This window comes from Molossus molossus, unplaced genomic scaffold (genome assembly GCF_014108415.1).
Source record: "Molossus molossus isolate mMolMol1 unplaced genomic scaffold, mMolMol1.p scaffold_m16_p_10, whole genome shotgun sequence".
Classification (NCBI taxonomy): domain Eukaryota; kingdom Metazoa; phylum Chordata; class Mammalia; order Chiroptera; family Molossidae; genus Molossus; species Molossus molossus.
Window position 1 is genome coordinate 7,791,020 of NW_023425345.1, and position 11,617 is coordinate 7,802,636.

Consider the following 11,617-nt stretch of genomic DNA (forward strand, 5'->3'; position numbering starts at 1 on the left):
ACTGGTGTACCCTTGTTTCAGCAAAGTTCCTCTGTCTATGACACGCCTGCTTCTCTGCCCACACAAACCCAGATCAGGTCATCAATCTCGGGCATGGGAACGGCAGGTGGTCTTTCCTCACTGATGCAGGGCTGGTTCCCCCTGGGAATTTGGTTTATTTGAACTTCATTGTGTCCACCACTCATTGGTGACTTTAAAAGAAAAGTGTGATATTAAGTTGAACTGGTGTTTTCTTCTGCTAATGATGGAAAAATGGTCTTTTGCCACCTTGTGCACCTAACCAGCCCTGGATCCCTTATGCCGCCTTCATAACAGCCATGACATTTGTAATGCCTTGTAAAATCCCCAACTCCACTGCCCGTCTGTAAACATCATGAGGGCGTCTTGTGTCTGCCTTGTCGGTGAAGAGGAGAGGTGGGTGCTCAGATGTGTCACTGAGGTCCTGTGCTCGGTGCTGGGGCAGCAGGTGGGGTAAGAACAACCCAGTCGTCCGTCTGCTCATGGTTGAGATGTAAGCATGGGTCAGAGCACACCCATTTCTTCAACTGGGAAAGGACTTTCAATGTCCAGTTTTTCTGGGCTGTGTCTCCAGGTTCATCATGATTCAGGGAAATCATCACCTTTGTCTTAGGACACAGACGGGCCAATTTTCTTTTCCTCCAGCAAGGCCTCCTCTCATGGTCTATCAGCCGAGTGCTGTTCTCCTCTCTGGGAGGAGGAAGAGCCAGACTGTGGAGGGTGGGAGCCAGCCTGTGGCAGTATCAATGATCTGGCTGCTTGGGACTCGTGCGTCTGAGCTTGGAGAGAATCGCAAGCATGGAAGAGGCTCTGCGGAGTGGAGACCTGGAATTCAGGGTCAACAGCTCTTGATAGGGGAATAAATCTAAAAGAGGGAAGCACACTTTCAGACACACCTTCAGGCACACCTGAGATACTTTCTACTCAGTCTTCATCCGCAACGAGAAGAGTGGCGATTTCTGGCTAAGTGCTGTGCTAAGCACTTTACATATATCGTTTAGCTAACGTCACCCTCTGAAGTAGGTGCTCTTTTAATACCTCTATAGCAGGTGACGTACTTGGGTCCAGATAGGTTAAGTTGCTGTATAAGCCACACAACTGGGGAGTGATGGAGCCGGGATAGGAACCCTGGTACCCGATCATAAAGCCCATGGTTTCCCAGCCACCTCCTTGTCACCCCTCCTGTGACAGTCACTCTACAAGCCCTTTACAATCGTGACTTCTTATTTTCCGAAGTGGACAATATGCCATTGATAGACAAGGGTACTGAGGTTCAGAAAAGTAAGGAATTTGCTCAGTGTCACTTACATCATATGTGCAAGACTTGCGATCTGACCCTAGGTTAGTATGACCAAAACCAAGAGCTTGCTATCTGCCCATGGCCACCTTCACCCCTGCCTGCCCTGCCCCGTGCCCTAGCGCTGCTCTTCTGGACTGCACCTGCAGGCCCCTTGACCTTTGACTTCTGGTTGGGTTCAGCCAGTGAGGGAGGCAGAGGCTGGGAGGAGAGGGTGGGGTCTGAAAGCACCCCACTCTCTGCTTTGCTGTGGTTTTGGCAGTGGGTGGAGGTACTCTTTTGCAATCTCTAGCCCCCAAACAGACTCTGAGGGCGACCCCCCCTTCCTTCAGACTGAAAGGTGGTCCCAGCTTCTTGCCATTGTTAGTCCCTGGGTGTCTCAGCATCCCCTGTGGGCCCGCTGAATCCTGCCCGCCCCTGTGTGGCCACCAGAGTCCCTTCATTAAAAGGAGCTTCCAAAACACCATCTGAGTGAGCTTCTGTTTCCTGCCAAGACCCTGACTGATACGATTTCTCATCAGAGATCCAAAATTCGGGAATAAGATTTGAAAAGCAAGCCTGGCTCCGAGCCTGCTTTAAGAAAATGTTCACTTCCTTCCAGAAAACAGTTCCCACCCTGGCCTCATCTCACTTGGCCTCTGTGGCGTGACTACAGGCCCCCGACACCAGCCAGGTGCCCGCCCTGCGTCAGCACGTGGCCGGCGTTTCCCGGCACCCGCGCCAGGGGCCCCTGTGGCTACACTTTGTGGCATGGTCCTCGCGGCAGCGGAAAGAAGCTGGGGTCTAATTAGGCTCATTCTGGGGTTGGTGGGAAAGAGGCGCAGATGTCTCTTCTCGCGGCTGTGGGAGCCGCTGCTGCTTGGACGCTGATGCACGAGCGGGATCTTTGGGTAGAACCTCCGGAGGGCAGCTTTCCAGCCTGTCGGGCCAAGACGGGGGGCGCTTTGGCCAAGGTCCCATCGTCGTGACCTGTGACTCTCTTTTTGTCTCTGTCTCCTGCTAACTGGGCAGGTTTGGGGCATTTTGGGCGTCCAGCAGGGCTTGGGAGCACAGGGTAGCGATGCAGAGGGGTGGGCGCCAACGGCAGTGAACCCAGACCGTGGGCGCTTGGCAGACCGTGGGTGTTCTCTCGCAGTTGGCTGAGAAAGGGACGGGGAGGAAGTGGCCCTCACGGCACAGGTGTCGCCGGTGGGCCCTGCTTGGTGGGCACTGTCTCCTGGGGTCCTCACCACACCTGTGAGGTGGGGGCAGTGTCCCACTTCGCAACTGACGAGGGTTCGGAGAGGGCCTGTGCCCTCCAAGGGAGGGAGGGGAGGCCGGTTGACTTTGAGTCACCTTGTAGGAGACGGAATCTTTCTTTGGTGCAGAAGAAGCCATTTCAATCTCCTGAGCTTCAGTGTTTTGGTGTATGAAATGGGAATAACGATGCTTGCTTCAGAGCGCTGTGGTGAGAATCGAGGAGGTAATGGCTTGTTAAGACGAAATGCTTTCATGGGTCAGGAGCTGCCTTTGGTGACACTTAGCCTCCCAAAGACCGAAACAAACGCGCACAGGCGAGCTCTGAATGCTGATAAGACGCGCAGTGAGGCTGTGGGTGGGCAAAAGGTGGGTAACTACGATTCTTGTAACACTTTCAGATTTAAAATACAATCTCAAGAGCCCGTACCATGCCAAGCCTCGAATCCCATATGAAAATAAACTTTATGTTAAAAATTTAAAAAACAGACTGAATACTTTAAGAAATGTTGAGCCAACGTGAGAGGCTGTGGAGATAGCAAAGTGCCTGTGTAGGGACAGTTAGGGACACAGCGTAGGGCAGCCAGGCCAAGGGCTTTAAACCTTGTTTGTGCAGAAAGCATTTTTTGAAAAGAAAATGTACTTTTTTTCCCCGGTGGCCTTGCTGGGCTGATGGAAGCTGTGGGGAGGTCATAGCCCCTCCAGCGCCCCGTGGTGCCCCATTGGTGCCCCATGGGCATTGCAGGTGTACGGCTGACAAGACAGAAAGCGCTTGTGGGACCCAGAGGGTACCGCGATCCTAATTCTAGGCTCGCAGTGTCCAGTGTGTTAATGAACAAGCACGTGTGGCTGGTTAAGGGAGGTGGTGCACACGGATGGAAGGAACAGCTCCTCGGGCCCCTGGGCCCCTCCTCAGTGCCAACAGCTCGTGTGCTAGCGGCTGCTCTCTGGACAGCACGGATCTGAGCATTTCCACCGTCGTCGTCGGCGCTGCGAACAGCGTTGTCCCGGAGGATCCGGCAATGCCAAAGCTGACCCGGTTATCAGAATCCACCTTGTCTGATTCCCGGTTTTCCCGAGGAAGGAACCGGGGCCCAGAGAAGTCCAAGTGTGCAGGGATCCAGGGTGCTAGCGGTGCTTGGGTAGTGACTTAACAATCACCCAGCGCACTGGGTGCTGGGGCTCAGAAGGAAAGGGAGGTCCTGTCTGCTGGGTCCCCAGTGGGTCAGTTGTACAGATGGTGGGAGAGGTAGACGCCTGCTTGGGTGATGGGGGGCACGCTGTCTGCTCCCCTCATGACGGGCACTGTCATCTGCATTCTTAGAGCTTGCCGAGGAACCCCGATATCATTCCATGACTCTGAGATTCCTGGCTTTTAAATGCCGCAAGATAGATGGCCAACCCAAGCAAGGACTGCCTCTTACTCCTGCAGATCACATGGACACTCGGAGTCCCACAGGCCTGGGGGCAGACCCGTGGCCCAATGTCAATGGTTGTGAGACTCTGCGTGGGCCATTTGAACGTTGGTTCCCTCACCTGTTAGAGGCAGGAGTTATAAACAGGTGTCTTTTCTTTGGGTTGTTGAAAGAGGAGATCAGAGCACGACTATAGGGTGTTTAGCATGGGGTCTAACTCCAGCGTGAGCCCAGTAAACGTTAGCTAGGATCAGGGGTGCTTTAATTGGCGACCCTCCCCCGTGCGCTGCGATCTGATTGGTGTCCGGTCACAATTCTGATCTGGGAAGAACGCAGCCGTTTGTCGCAGGGCTGACCACGTGCATCCTACGTCTTCTTGCCTTCTTCACGTTGGCACTAATTCTGTGGCTCCAGCCAGCACCTGTGTGGAAGCATCTCTCGCCTTCCTGGGGCGGTTAACACGCAGCTTTGGGGAGGGCAGGTTGGGAAAAACTAGTCCATTTGGATGGTGGATCTGAACAGGGGCGGTCTGTTCAGGGCTAGGGCTCCGGAGTGCTCCCACTCGTACCTTGGACCTCGGCCCCATGAAGAGCACAGCAGCACCCAACCGCGGCTCTGGGCCCGAGACCTGACGCTCTCACACGCAGACTGCAGCGCACGAGTCTGCTGTGGTCACAAGAGCCACATGTTCCCCAGTCCGAGGCTTCGGGAGGAGCAAAGGAAGAGGCGACCCATTTCCATCTGTGAGGATGTCGGCCACACTCCGTGAAGGCTCTCGCCGAGCAAGGTCCGAGCGGAAACGTGTGTGCACTAACATGCAGAGACACACTGTCTCCCAAGCCAGGAGAAAGGCAAGTTGCAGACAAACCCATCCATTGGGGGTTGGGTCTAGGGGGTGTATTACAAAAGAAAAGAAATTCCAGAATGAGCATTCCCCAAGAGGTGACGATCAGCCTACTGGCCGAGATTTCTAAACTCGTCTTTCATTTTAGAGGAGCTGGAAAATGTTCTGTGACCAGGGGTTTTCATTCCATACTTTTTATTCAACCTCCCTTCTGCTGTAGACACCAGGGACTCCAAGGCCAGGATGCCGAGTACTTCAGTCTGCCAGGGTGTCCTAGCGATCCCCTGCTCTCCAGAAGGCAAAGGCAGCCAGGACATGAAAATGATTCACTTCTTAGTTATTTCACTCGGTTGCTTCCCCATTTGCCCATTTATTGAATGCGCGCTCACTGGACAGGTGGCGACTGCACTCCTACCACAGGGTGTTCTCAACTGTAACACGGGGCCCTGTTAGAACCTAACTTACTGGGCTGTTGTAAGGATTCAATTAAGTGATGTTTGTAAAGCTTTTAGCACAACGTCTGAAAACAGAGTGTGCGCCGAATACATGGTAGTTGTTAGGAGTAGTCAGTAGGAGGTACTGCATAGAGAGATACAGAGAGATAAGGCCAATGTTCTGCTATAGGAAAGTTCTTGGTCTAATGGGGAGGATAAAGCATTGATAGGAGCAAATTCCAACTACTATTCAAGTACAGGAGATGGAGTGGCTAACTGCATGGGAGAGGCAGAGCTGTTTTCAGAGAAGAGGGGCATTTCAGTGGGGTTTTGAAGGATGGATAGGAATTCATCACGTGAAGGGCAAGAAAGTCTTTTCTGAAGAGAGATCAGCATGTATGAAAACAGGCCACTAAGAAATCTCTCTTGTACCTCTTTTTTTTTTTTAATTAAAAAACTTATCTATATTGTTGAATGTATTACAGATGTTCCTCCCCTTTTTCCCCCATTGACCCCCCCTCCCCAAACCCACCCCCCTCCTGCCTTCCCCACATTATTGTCAGTGTCCATTGGTTATGCATATATGCATAGAAGTTCTATGGTTTATCTCATCCTGCCCTCCCTCCCCACATTCCTTTGAGGTTCATCAGTCTAACAACCAATTTCTACTTCTTAATTCCTTCATCTTTTTCACCCATCCCCCCAGCCCCCACCCTCCACCCATCTGGCAAGCACCAAATAGTTCTCTGTATCTAGGAGTCTGTTTCTGTTCTGCTTGCTCATTTTGTTTGTAGATTCAATTGTTGATAGATATGCATTGATTGCCATTTTATTGTTCATATTTTTGTTCTTCTTCTTCAAGAAGACCCTTCAACATTTCATATACTACTGGTTTGGTGGCGATGAACTCCTTTAGCTTTTTCTTATCTGGGAAACTCTTGATATGTCCATCGATTCTAAATGATAGCTTTGCAGGATAGAGTAATCTTGGTTGTAGGTCTTTGTTTTTCATCACCTTGAATATCTCTTGCCATTCCTTTCTGGCCTTTGAAGTTTCTTTTGAGAAATCAGCTGACAGTCTTATGGCAGCTCCTTTGTAGGTAAGGAACTGGTTTTCTCTTGCTGCTTCTAAAATTCTCTCTTTGTCTTTAACCTTTGGCATTTAGATGATGATGTGTCTTGGTGTGGACCTCTTTGGGTTCATCTTGTTTGGGACTTTCTGTGCTTCCTGGACTTGTATATCTGTTTCCTTTACCAAGTTAGGAAAGTTTTCTGTCATTGTTTCAAAAAGATTTTCAATTTCTTGTTCTCTTCTCCTTTTAGCAACCCTATGATGTAAATTTTGGCACGCTTGAAGTTGTCCCAGAGGCTCCTTACATTATCCTCATTTTTTTGGATTCTTTTTCTTTTGCTGTTCAGATCGGGTGTTTTTTGCTTCCTTATATTTCAAATCGATGGTTTGCTTCTCGGCTTCACCTACTCTACTATTGATTTTCTTTATTTCAGTTAGTGCCTCCTTTATTTCTGTCCTTTTTTATGTGGTTGATGTTCTCACTAAGTTCCTTGGAGGTCTCCTTAAGTTCATTGAAGGTCTCACTAAGTTCCTTGAATGTCTCACCAAGTTCCTTGAGCAACCTTATAACCAGTGTTTTTTTTTTTTTTTTTAATTTGTTTTTTTTTTCCTCACCCGAGGACATTTTTCCATTTTGTTGTTCAGGTAGAGTGGGAGGGAGAGAGAGGAACAGAGAGAGAGAGGGAGAAACATCGATGTGAAGGGACACATCGAGTGGCTGCCACCCACACAACCGACCAGGGCTGGGGACAAACTGCAACCGAGGTACGCGCCCTTAGTGGGAACTGAACCCTGGTCTCTCCAGACTGCAGGCCGACGCTCTAACCACTGAGCCAAACCGGCCAGGGCATAACCAGTGTTTTGAACTCTGCATCTGATTGATTGCTTATCTCCATTTTGTTTAGTGCTTTTCCTAGAGTTTTGTTCTTTTCTTTATTTGGGACATGTTTCTTTGTCTCCTCATTTTGGCTGCCTCCCTGTGATTGTTTCTGTGTATTAGGTAGAGTTGCTATGTCTCCTAGGCTTTGTACGGTGGCCTATAGTTGTAGGTGTGCTGTAGGATCTAGTGGCACTGCTCCCTGATCACCCCAGCTGGGCCCTCGAGGTGCACCCCTCTTGTGGACCGTACACCCTTCTGTTGGAATTGAGTCTTGATTGCTGTTGGCAGTCAATGGGAAGGATTTACTCAGGCTGATCAGCTGCAAGGACTAGCTCTGACTACCTTGGAGGGTCAGCTGTGCAGGGGCCCACCACACAGAGCAGACTTACCTCATCAGGGCTCTGGTACCCAGTGAGTCCGCTCATTGAGTGTGTCACTGTGGAGGATGTTGGGTGGGGGTGTTTCAATGCGGTCTGAAGCTGTCCACTGGGTGTGCTGGCTCTGGGGCCAGGTCAGCCTCTGCCTGTGTTCTATCCGGGCCACCAGGCATAAGCTGCAAAATGATCTGCCGATGGCTGCTTCTTGGGCTGGGCTTGAAGGTGCCCAGGAAAAGCCAAGTTGTAAACCAAGGCTGGCTGCTTCTAGTGCCAGGCCTGGGGCCACTTAAGGAGAGGCATGGGGCTTGCTGAGACCAGATGCTGCTTATTTGAAAAATTTCAGGAAACTCTGAAACGGGATCCAAGACAGGCCAATCCTATGGTAAAGCAACAGGCTACAGCTTGGGTGGGCCTGAAAGTTGGATGGGGCGGGGCCTCAGGAAATCACCAGGGCGGGGCCAACAGAGTGAGCCAGGTTGCTGGAGTCCCAGATATGGTGGCTGTCTGCCGCCCCAGGGAAGCGCTCACCAAAGGAACATCAGCCTCCGCCAGCACATCTGTCCAGGATAAAGCTGCCCCTCCAGACTTCGTCCTGAGGCCAAATAGCTCAGTTCTTCCCTGTATGTCTCTGGCGCCCCTCAAGCTGCCTCCCCTCCGAGCTTAGAAGGAAGAAGTCTGAGTAAGTCTGTGTGTGGACCCTTTAAGAGGGGCTGCCTGGGGCTCTTAATTTCTACTTCTTAATTCCTTCACCTTTTTCACCCATCCCCCCAGCCCCCACCCATCTGGCAAGCAACAAAAAGTTCTCTGTATCTATGAGCCTCCCTCAGCCTCAGTTCCCGCTGGTTTTACAGCCAGAAGTGATGGGGCTTCTCTTCCTGGCACTGGAACCCTGAGCGGGCACCTGGTGTGGGACGGGGACCCCTCAGTCCTCAGGGAGGACCTTCCCAGCCAAGGAGTCCTCGTGATTTTTATCCGCCACACGTGGGTGTGGGGCCAGCCCGTCCGCCTCTGCTCCTCCTACCAGTTTCGATGTGGCTGCTTCTTTAATTCTGTAGTTGTAGAACTTCATTCAGCTCGATGTCAGGTGGTTCTGAATGATGGTTGTGTTGTAGTTTAGTTGTAACTTTGATGTGGTGTTGGGAGGAGGCGATACCGCGTTTACCTACCCGCCATCCTGACTGGAAGTGACTCCCTCTTGTACTTCCTTCTATCTCTTAGACAGACCTGCTGAGCAGCAAACTCCTGTGTGTGCAGGCCAGGTCCCGGTTCTCAATGTTCCGTCAGCCCCGATGGAACTCCGCCGGTTCCCCTTGGGGCTGGATGCTACGGTCCAGAATCAGAAGCACACCCGGCTGAGCTTCGGATTTCATACCTGGTCACGGTGTGGTCATGTGCTGCTGGCGGGGCTCCGGCCAGGCCTGACCTCCCAGGTGGCCATACGGGGCTGTCTCCACCCTCAGGCCTATTCTGGAACGTGATCCGGGAAAGAGAGCCTGAGACTAAGGATGAGGAATCTGGGGACCTGGGGGGATTGCTTTACCATAGTCCTTGACTAGAGGCAAGCTTGGAACTCAGATGGGGCTTGTCACCCTGTTGTCCTTAGGAGTCACAATACTCCTAGTGCTTAGTCCTGGCACTGCCCACTTCATGCCCCCATTCCTCCTGCCAGAGACTCTTTTAGGTGCTGGGGGTGCAACATGAACCCGAGTCCTTGTCCTTGTGCAACTTACATTTGAATAGGGTGGCAGAGAGCAGCAAAGTCCCTGCCTTCTTGGAGTTTAATTTGAATGGAGGTGACAGCTCGTGAGCAAGTATGCCCAGCTGGTACTAAACCCCTTGTTAGTAATCACCATGGGCACGATAGCAAAGGAGGGACCCTCTCCGGCCACCGGGGAAGGACCGCACAAGCACAGGACCTTGACTGGAGTCCTGAAGGACGAGGAGGGGACGCGCCTTCTGGCCGGGCGGTGCCGCTGGTAACTTGGGCTGGAGCAGCCTTGGGCTGCAAGTCTTCGCAACCAGCTCTGCACACTGGACTCGGAGGACCCTTCGTCCTCCACCCAGTGGCTTGTGTCGTCTCTTGTGCTTTCTTGTCTGGGCCTGCAAGGCCCTCACAGGGTCTTGTCTGCTGGGTCAGCTTCTGTGTCCAGGGACAGTTTGTGGTTCACTGTACCTGGAAGCTTCCTCTGACCCCTCTCTCCCCCAGGCGGAGTTCTGCTTGCAGAGGGCCCTCCCCAAACTCAGCGATCACATAAAGACCCCATGGTGTGGGTGCTTTGCTTTTTGGTCTCCCGGACAGTCTGTGAGCCTCCTGAGGGCAGAAACGGCACCGGGTTGTCCTCTGATGCCTGGCATTCAGTCGGACACACAGGTACCTGGGAATTACTGGTGAAAGAAGGTGATTTAGCTCCCGGAGGGCAAGAGCCACAGCTCCTAACCCCGTACGCCCCTCCCTTGTACCCCACCTTCACCCCTGCACTGCCTGGTGCAAACTGAGAACCCGATAAGTGCTTATGGAATAAATGATTATTTTAATTACTCAGTGAGTCACCGCGGGGTTCCTTTAAATAGCACTTATTCTGAAGCATTTAAACATTCATTTATAAATAACCATTCGCCAGCAAGCTTGGAGCAAGGAGACACACAGGGTGAGGAGGGGCTGCAGAACTCTCTGCCTGCAGGTCAGCAGGACAGTGGGGAGCAGAGCCAGGAACGCGGAGCCGTGTCCGGGCACCAGGCGCTAACGAGCGGCCGGGCGTCGCGCTCTCGCGCCGTCTGCGATGGGAGACCATCGTGTGCCCTCGCCGCCTCTCGGGTGTTGCAGGGTCAGCTGTCTTCCACGGTCTTCCAGGACCAGACACAGCAGGGCAGGCTGCGAGGAGCTGTGTCCAGGGGCCGTCTGATCGAGCGAGTTAATTGTGAGAGACTTCACACCGGTGTCCACACCCTCCGCAGTCCGTGCCCCGTGACGTGGGCTTAGCAAGCGCAATTCAGGTAAAGGACGGATCCACGTCTGCATATCGGGGCTCTCCTGGAGCCCCCCCTCTGGGAAGCCAGCCTCCCTGCTGTCGGGAAGCTCGGGGAGACTGTCGGGCGGTGGGGGACCGCGTGGACACAGCCCTGGATGGCTCAGCCTCCTCACGGCCCCAGCTAAGCCCCCAAGTGAACGTGGACAGACCTCAGCTCCCCCACATGAAGCAGAAGAACCGCCCAAACTCAGCCAGCACAGCAGAGGACGTCCTAAGTTGCTCTAATCACGGAGTTCACGTTGATAACCGCAACATGCGTGACGACGCACCGCACAGGTGACTACTGTGTGGTCTCTGGCTCTGAAATTCCTTTCCAGAGGAAGCCACAGGACTCGGGGAAGCTGGACAAATGTAAGCTAGTGGGGAATGTCACACTAACAGTTTTCATTTATTTTTTGAAAGCTTATAATGTACCACAAAACTCACCAATAATAATAGCTCCAATTATAATAATCATTTATTGAGCTCTTTTATTTTATTTTATTATTATCCTTTTCTTTTTCAGGGGAGAGCACGAACACAGTCTCCTACGCCCACAAACTGGGCGGTGGAGTTTCCCACATGTGGGGACATGGCAGGGGGCAGCCCCCGCCGAGTGCCATGGATCAGCCTCGCCCTGGGAGAACCACCTTTGTGCTCATGGCATCTCCCCTGCCAGGTAAGCATGTTTATTGAGGTTTTTTAATGCATCCGGCATTGTGCTAGGTGACATAGGTGGACCGTCTCCTTTAACCCTGGAAGAGCAGCTCCACCAGGCAGCAGTGTGCCAGCTCACAGTCTACGTACAGGGACACTGAGGCACAGGGGCTTCAGCACCTTGCAGGCCCTGCAGTTAGTAGTGCGGATGCTGGGATCACGCACCGGCAGCTTCACTCGAGACCTCACAGCCCCGAAGTGTGGTCCACGGACCAGCAGCAGCCGTGTGACTGGGAGTTTGTTACACTGCGGAATCTCCCCCGCACCCAGGGCCACTGTGTAGGAAGCTGCATTTTAACTAGATGCCCAGAGATGTGTG

The 11,617-nt window shown here is 52.4% G+C and overlaps 1 non-coding gene across 1 annotated transcript; it reads right to left on the minus strand.

Annotated features, from left to right (window-relative positions):
* Positions 1-11,104: 11,104 nt before the first annotated feature.
* Positions 11,105-11,268, minus strand: LOC118624913. Its single transcript, XR_004958565.1, has one exon. It is a non-coding gene; the product is annotated as a U1 spliceosomal RNA (small nuclear RNA).
* Positions 11,269-11,617: the final 349 nt, after the last annotated feature.